The sequence below is a fragment of the Sceloporus undulatus genome, chromosome 3 (genome assembly GCF_019175285.1).
Source record: "Sceloporus undulatus isolate JIND9_A2432 ecotype Alabama chromosome 3, SceUnd_v1.1, whole genome shotgun sequence".
Classification (NCBI taxonomy): Eukaryota; Metazoa; Chordata; class Lepidosauria; order Squamata; family Phrynosomatidae; genus Sceloporus; species Sceloporus undulatus.
In genome coordinates, this window is record NC_056524.1 from 51,959,667 (window position 1) to 51,967,855 (window position 8,189).

Below are 8,189 nucleotides of genomic sequence, written 5' to 3' on the forward strand. Positions count from 1 at the left end.
GGCTGAATGTGTGTGTGTGTGTGTGTGTGTGTGTGTGTGTAGCACAAAATGCATGAGCAAAGATTTGTTTTGCTTTTTTGAGCACAACATTCTTTACTAGGAAGATCCAATGTAATGAAGAAATATGCTCATAGCAATGTGGGCCAAGATCTTGTACCATCCCTGTAGCTATAAGAATGGAGCTCTAACATTGTAATTATGACAGATGATGCTTTGCAGCTTGGCAGTTTTTTTTCTAACCCTTTTTTTCTGAGGCACTTGAAATCAGAGCACAGGGAAATTATGTCCACAGTGTTCTTCTGGTTGTGTGATGCCTTTAGAACAAACAGCTAGAGGAAATCTTCAAACGGCCTATTGCTGCATGGCCAGGAGGAGGAGGAGCCTGCCTGTAAAAGGTATCCTCCCCAGCATACCAGCTTTACTAAGGACTGAAACAACATGCAGGCATCTCTCTCTCTCTCCCGTTTGGTTTGTAACATCTTGCCTGATGAAGAAGCCCATGGAACTTCAAAAGCTTGCAACAAGTATATTTTGCATTTCAGTTGGCCAATAAAGGTAACAATGATAGATTTGTGTTTGTATTTCTTAAATTGCCAACTCAGCTATCCCTGCATGTTTCTCCAAAAGCAAAGTTTTAAAATGATTTTATTGTGAGATGCCTCAGGTCCCTTTTTGTGAGAAAGGTGGCACAAAAATGAAATGAAATTGAACAAACAAATAAATAAATAATTTCCCAACACTCTGATCACCAGGCCCTCAGAATTATTTTAGTCAGATGGAGCTAGAATGTGAAGGTAAGTTTTTGAGGACATGTTCAGTCATACATATCTGTAAATATGAATCCCTAGCAGCTAGGATAATGCAAATTCAGTTTACAATATTGTGGCTGGTGAATAAGATGCCAACCAACTTGTTTTTTTTTTTTTTAACTCTGTTGTTACCTGCCTCGATCCCCAAATGGAAGCGGTGGGATATAAATAAATTATTATTATTATTATTATTATTATTATTATTATTATTATTATTATTGGAGATGTTCTGGTCTTAAGGCAAGACTGGAGAATGGGCAGAAATGGAAAAATACACCTATCTGTCCCACATACCTAGTGGGCACAAGCCACCACTAAAAGTATCCCTTTGGGAATGGTACCTTCTAATCACATTACTTTTACTTGGGTTTTCCAATCTGTGTGCCTCAAGGAAAGGATATTGAAGCAATGCATCATATGATTGATACAGTGTTTCATACTTTTCCTAATTCTCCCTTCAAGGAATAAGAATACATATAAAAATGTGTTTTGTAGGGGGAGTCTGTGGGACCTAAGAAAATATAGCACTGGATACCTGTTTTAAAAGTCTGACAATTTAAATCCTTCCACTTCTGCCATATATACTGATCCAGTACTATTGTATATTTTCTGGAAACAGTGTTCTGCATTTATTACAACTTCTAAATCACTGTACTTAGCCATTTCAAATTTTGAGGTTCTTTTTTTTTTGTCTTGTAACACATCATAAAATATACTTTGGTGTTGTTAACTACCCTCAAGTCTATCTTGACTCATGGCAACCCTGTAGATGATACATCTTCAAGCCCATCCCCCTCATTCCTGCAATATTCTGCTTAGGTATTGTATAGGTCTGTGACCTCTCTGATTGAGTCTATCCATCTTCCTATCGTTCTAACACCTTATACCATTCCTAGCATTATTGTCTTTCTAATAACTTATGCCTTCTCATAATGTGGTCAAAGATATACTATTGCTATCAAGACAAGAGAGAGCCAAAATAATCCAAAAATACTCCTCCTACTCCATTATGTGTTTCTTCTGAAATTCTGCAGGTTTTCTGACTATGGCCAATTTGTATTACCTGTTATGTATGTCAACTGCCACCCCAAACCTTCAGAGATAAATGGGGACTATGTGAGGGACAAATTGGGAAATGGAGTCTGAAGGCTGAATTTTATCACTTTACCTGTTAAATTTATATGCAAAACATGTCAGAAGGGGAAAGCTGGATTAAACTCTGAAAAAGAACCATAAAAACTGAAGGAAAGAACCAACAATTTAAGATATTCAAATGACACCATACAATTATGAGAAAAGGGACATGAAACAACTATGGAGGAAAGTCAAGGACATAAATTCAAAAGCAGGATTACAAGTAAGCATTAAGAAAACAACAAACAAACAAAAACAATAACCACAGACTATATACATAATGTTAAAATAGATGATGACATCAAAAAAGATATAAAAGATTTTCTATTCCTTTGCTCAGTCATGTATCAAAATGCATGTGGTAGTCAGGAAACAGAAGAAGACTAAGGACCTTATCGCACCACTTAAATAACCTGGCTCACCTCTTCTTAATTGAAGTGTGATATGACTGTATCTGAGTCATATCACAAGGATTTTGCTGCTGATGTTGCTGCAGCCCGGGTCCCTTACTTTGGTGGCCATTTTTTGAAGTCGAAAAGCTCTCAGTTTTGGAGACTTCCAGTTGAAATGCTGAGGCAAAAGGAGGTGAGAGCGCGAGCTCCATCCTCCAAATTCACCTCCTGTGGAACCACTATTTTTTTTTACAATACGATGTCTTTAAATGCAAGATATGTTTATCATTGTTTTTAATTTATTGAAAAGCTCTCAGTTTTGAAATGAATCTCCCAATGCACGCCTGGGACCTGGACCTCTTCCGGTGGCTTCGGCAGCAAAATCCTTGCAATAGGTCCTGGCTGCAGTCTGAATTGCACTTCAATTCGGAAGAGGTAAGCCACGCTATTTAAGTGGTGCAATAAGGTCCTAAGACCTGTAAGGAAAGTTATGAAAAAAAATTAAATAAAATTCCCAAGTGTAAAGAAATGTATTTGAATTCCAAAGGCTGGATTGCCCATGCTGTTTGGTTCTGAAAGCTGGACAGTGAAGAAAGCTGAAAAGAAGAAAATCAACTCATTTGGAATGTAGTGCTAAAGGAGAGTCCAATGAATACTATGGAATGCCAGAAATAACTAAATGGGCCCTAGAGCGAATCAAGCCTGAACTCTCCCTAGAAGCTAAGATGACAAAATTGAGACTATTGACATATCATATGATGATTTAATTTATTAGAAAAGATAATGCTCACCAAAGTGGAAAGGAGTAGGAAATGAAGAAGACCATAATACAAGTGGATAAACCCCATCAAAAAAGACATAGCTCTGTATATGCAAGACACCAACAGAGCTCTTATTTGTAGTGTGACTTGGAGGTCTCTCATTCATAGGGTAACCTTCAGCTGAAGCTGACCTGATGATAATTAACAACAACCATAAAAAATTTGAGAGGTGGACCTCCACCCCAAACATAAAACTCATTATATTTTCTGCACATGTTGAGTGGCTGCTTTTGAGATTACAGTTCTTCAAGAGTTTCTCAAGGATAATAAAAGCTAGATCCTTCCATGAAGGTTATAGAGCATTTTCCATATGTCATGGATTGTTCCTTCAGTTATCTAGAGAATGAGAGGTTGGACTTACTATGAATGGTAATTCTTGGATGTCTAGAGAAGTAATCCACCCCTACCTTGTGGCTGTAAAGAAACAAATGAATAGACCAAAAAAACCTCTTCTATATTTCAGGCATCTCTGCTGTAGTATCTACTCTGTTGAACAAGACTGTATCATAAAACTAGAGGGGAAAGGGATCAACATTCTTAACTGAAAAGAATTTTAGATTGCTGCATCAAGTTGATGTATATGGAGATAAAGGTGTTCATAAGAATCTTTAGTTGGTCAGGCAATTTTTTTGTTCATTTTCTGACCCTTGGAAAATGGACTTTCAAAAGTTAGAACAAACATGAAAAAAGAAAAACAAAACCTGTAGTGTCTTAATAGCCAATTTTCATTTTCAAAAACCAGGAGTTGTGACATATATAGACACCCTTAATTTGCCAGAAAAAAAGTAGTCCTAGACAGTGTTGGATGGTCAGGCACTGCATGCAGACCCAGGACCCCTGTTGCCCATCCTGGTTGTAAAGACAGCTACTGTACAAAATCTAGCACACTTTTTCTTCTCTCTCTTTCCCACTGTCTTGCATAAATTTGTACCAATTTGTACCAACTTCCCAGTAAGGAAGTTCTGTGAGTGGAAATTACTGTACTTTATGTCCGACAAACAAGGGAGTATTAGAGTGACATTTCTTTTATTTACAACACTACAAAATAGAAGCCACAAAGAAATAGAGTTCCAAATTAAGACTGTTTTGGATAGAGCCCAAACAGATGGCCTTAAAACAAGTCTAAGTAGAATAAGGCTGAGTTGGGGTCCAAATAGAATCTTTCAGTCATGGCACACCTCTAAATGGAAACTTTTTTGTGGCTGTCATTGTTCAAACTGTGACAACCTTAAAGAGCCTTGTATAAAGAAGCATGTATCAGTCATCAGACAACTTTTTTATTCAGCAACCAATACAGGTCACAGCCCTGAACCCAAGAAACCAATAATAAGCAAACAAACAATGTAATAAAAGGTAAGATCATAAATTTTAATTTTTAAAAATATATATCTAAACAGAAATAAACTATAAAAATATGATACGTACAAATATATTTAGTGAATCCACATTCATTATAGGAAACAATTATCACAGTTATTTGCATAGGCGATTCTGAGTTGAGCTCCTTTCACTGTAAATCTAGATATATTAATCAAGACTGAGTTAATTGCATTAGACAGCAAGTGTATAATTTTATCCCTATCATTAAGGCTAGCTACAGGCTCTAAATTTCTTTCCTATTTATCTCCTGAAATTTCATATGACTAAACAATGTAACATGTAATGTATAACCACATAGTTTCCACAAAAATAGACCCATTTTTCTCTGGGAATATTCCTATTTATTTTCCCGATAATTTTATTTCATAAAATTAGGCTTCATAATCTGAAAAGACAAGGCTGTAAATGTCTTGCAGAGGATGGGTTGAGTAATCACAGAAAAATATTTTCTTTCCCCATAGCATTTTTTAAAAAAAGGAAAACTGGAACATGATCCTAGATATCCTAACAGCTTCAGTATCAATCCTTGGCAACACCTGACTGGATCCTCATTTATTTCTAAGCACTATTCAGATTATAGTTCTGATCATTTAATGCCCACACAAGCATACTGAATCCTCCCATTCTCCCCTCCCAAGTGTTTTGTAGTTACCCTATTTTGGCTATAATCCAGGTCACTGAAAATGCTATAGTCTAATGCCCATGGGGGAGGGGGGGGGAGACAACAACAACTAAACTCTACCATGTGGCAATAGCTTTATCAGGTAAACCAAAAGGGCACACAAACACAAAAACACACAAACCTGTGCAAGCTTTCCATTACCCTAAGTTCTTTTCTCAAGCTATTCTTTTCTTTTCATTTCATTTCTTTCTTTTTCCCTTTTTCCTCCTTTAACCACCTGCATTTGCAGTGAACAGATTAAGGCTATAGCAAGTCTTCAAGGAAGCTGGTTTTAAGAAGTTAAATAACTAGGATTTGTATTATCCCTAATAGTGTCATTTCTTTCCAAGGCATTATGTACACCTATTTTTAGTAGGTTAGGGTGGTAATTAGCTTTCTGTGTGTGACTAATAATCACAACTTTTTTTTAGGCATATTAATTTACTGTTAAGAGTTTTGCATATTGACATGAGCTTCTGGTTCTCCATAGAAAATATTCCTGGATTTGAACACAGAGCTGCTATCCAGCAGCAAATGTTTGAGTATATCTTTCAAGGTAACTGTTATCTTAAACCTTAGACCTTATGATGTTGGTGGACCTTTTTGTTATTTAGTAATTTGAGATCTCATCTCCTCACATGTATAGTATGGTATCTTGCTTTCCACTGATTATTCTCTCTAGTAATCTATTTTATTTCTTTCTTTTTTCTTTTTCTTTTATCTAAATAATAGGCTTCATGGAGAAGCTGATTATCACCATCCCACCCACCTGTTTATAAGGTCTTTCTTGTGCCATACTCTGAGAATTGTCCAGAAGCAAAACCAGTTCTTAGTACATTGTGAAGTATTTCAGGAAGAAGTGAATTGCTGAAGCATCAAAGACATAGTTAGGTTACCTCGGTCTGACAGCAAGGGAGGCAGATTTTGCCCATTTACCAGAGATGTACAAACCTGCCTGGCCTGCTGAAGCAACATACAATCTGTCACATCACTTTATAAGTGTGTCTCTCTCCCTGCCAGGAGCTATTAATCTAGTGGCTCAAGCCTGATCCCATTAAAAAGCATCAAAATGTCCTATTGACCCCTGTGGGGACAGGATTGCGTCTTAGGTTTCCAATCTGATAACAGAGTTTTCACATGGCAATTTTGATGTCTGTGAAGGAAGACTTGCCACTAGCAAAAGCAGACTATTTTCAGCATGGCGGGAAGCTCCTTGGCTCTTATCATTCTCCTGGGTGCATTCTCACTATACAACATTTTCTAATACAGCAACCCTGATGGGATAATAAACGAGAATTTTTAAAATGTTACAGCTCAGGGGCTAAGTAGACGTTACATGCAAATGTGAGTAACAAAGCCCTGCTGCCATTGTTTGTTTGTTTCTGAAGAAAAGCAACTTCAGGTGAAGAGAATTTAGAATCGAAAAAAGTGTTTCCACTTTAAAGCTCTGCATAATGGAAGAAGAATATATATAAGGATTGAAGTATCTAAGTATTGATAACTTAATATGGAAAAATAAAAGGTCAAGGTGTTAAAATACATCCCTAACATATATGCACTGCTTCTTCAGTCAGAGCTATACTACCTAGAAACTAATTTCTCTATTTTTTTGTAAAAGCCAACAGGTCTGTAATAAACACAAGAATAACCCTGCTGAATAGACGGCACGCGTAGCAATGACATCACTGCTGCATGGCCTACAGATGGTTTTAGCAAAAGTGTTTCCACTGACCCAAATGACCATAGAAATATGACAGTTGGCTCCCTTTGTTATTACCATAATCACTAATGGCAAAAAAAGACCATTATTAGGCTAAATCCTGTAACCAAAAGGGACACAACTACCAGTCACTAATGGAAAACAGATGTGGCCAGTAGGGAGGCATATAAGGAAAATGCCCCTTTACCTTTTGCAGTTTTCCACTTTAGGAGGACAGGGATCGTGCAGAAGCAAAACAATGAGTTAAATGGACATTACTCAGGAGTAAGTGGTTATAGGATTGCAGTCCTACAATACAACAAAGGACATTATCACACCAGGGAAATTGGGCAAAATCAGGGGTTTAAACAGTGATTATCCCATGCAAAATACAATATCGCAATTCAGATTTTCACATAACATTGCAATTAAACAGGCAATAATCAGGCAATAAACTGCAACAAATCATACATGAAGAAATCCCAAAAAATGATTTTTTTGCTGCGCATTGCCTGTTTATTGCCTGTTTAATAGCGATGTGTGTGAAAATCTTATTTGCAATATTGCATTTTACACAGAATAATCACTGTTTAAACCCCTGATTTCCCCCCAGTTCCCCAGTGCAATTAGGTTCTAAAGATAACAGCATGATTTGGTGTTAAACATTCTAAGTCATCCTTGCATATAAACATATATCCTTGCATGGATGTAAATTTGATAATAATTTTACAAAGAAGTGCAATTTTAAATGAGGATGATAGGACTCAGTTAAAAGCTGAGTCTACCATAAAGGAATAAAGATTTTTTACATAATGAAACTGGAAAAAAAATGCTGATCTCAAATCTTATACAATCTATTTCAAAATATAAACAAAGAAAAGAAAGATATTGTCTAATTATTGTATTTTCCTTTTCTTGTAGCCCCTGGCCTAGAAGTGTGCCATAGAATCAGAGAATAAAAGAGTTGCAAGAGATCACAAGGGCCATCCAATCCAACCCTCTGCCATTCAGGAACTCATAATCAAAGTAACAAATCGTGTCTCTTTATATTGTAAACCTGAGGGCAGGGAAATGTCTAAATAATTTTGTAAGACACTCTGATAGCCTTGGCTGAAGAGCAGGGTATAACTAAATAAATATTATTATTATATTATTATTATTACAGCTTCTGTTTAAAAACCTGCAAAGAAGGAGACTCCACCACTTTCTGGGGGATTGTGTTCCAAATTGAACAGCTCTAACTGTAAGGAACTTCCTCGTAATGTTTAGGTGGAATCTCTTTTCCTATGGCCT

The 8,189-nt window shown here is 36.5% G+C and overlaps 1 long non-coding RNA gene across 1 annotated transcript; it reads left to right on the forward strand.

Annotated features, from left to right (window-relative positions):
- The first annotated feature begins 752 nt into the window (after window positions 1-752).
- Window positions 753-7,984, forward strand: LOC121925295. The gene is made up of 3 exons (XR_006102849.1): window positions 753-794; window positions 5,688-5,753; window positions 7,818-7,984. It is a non-coding gene; the product is annotated as an uncharacterized LOC121925295 (long non-coding RNA).
- Window positions 7,985-8,189: the final 205 nt, after the last annotated feature.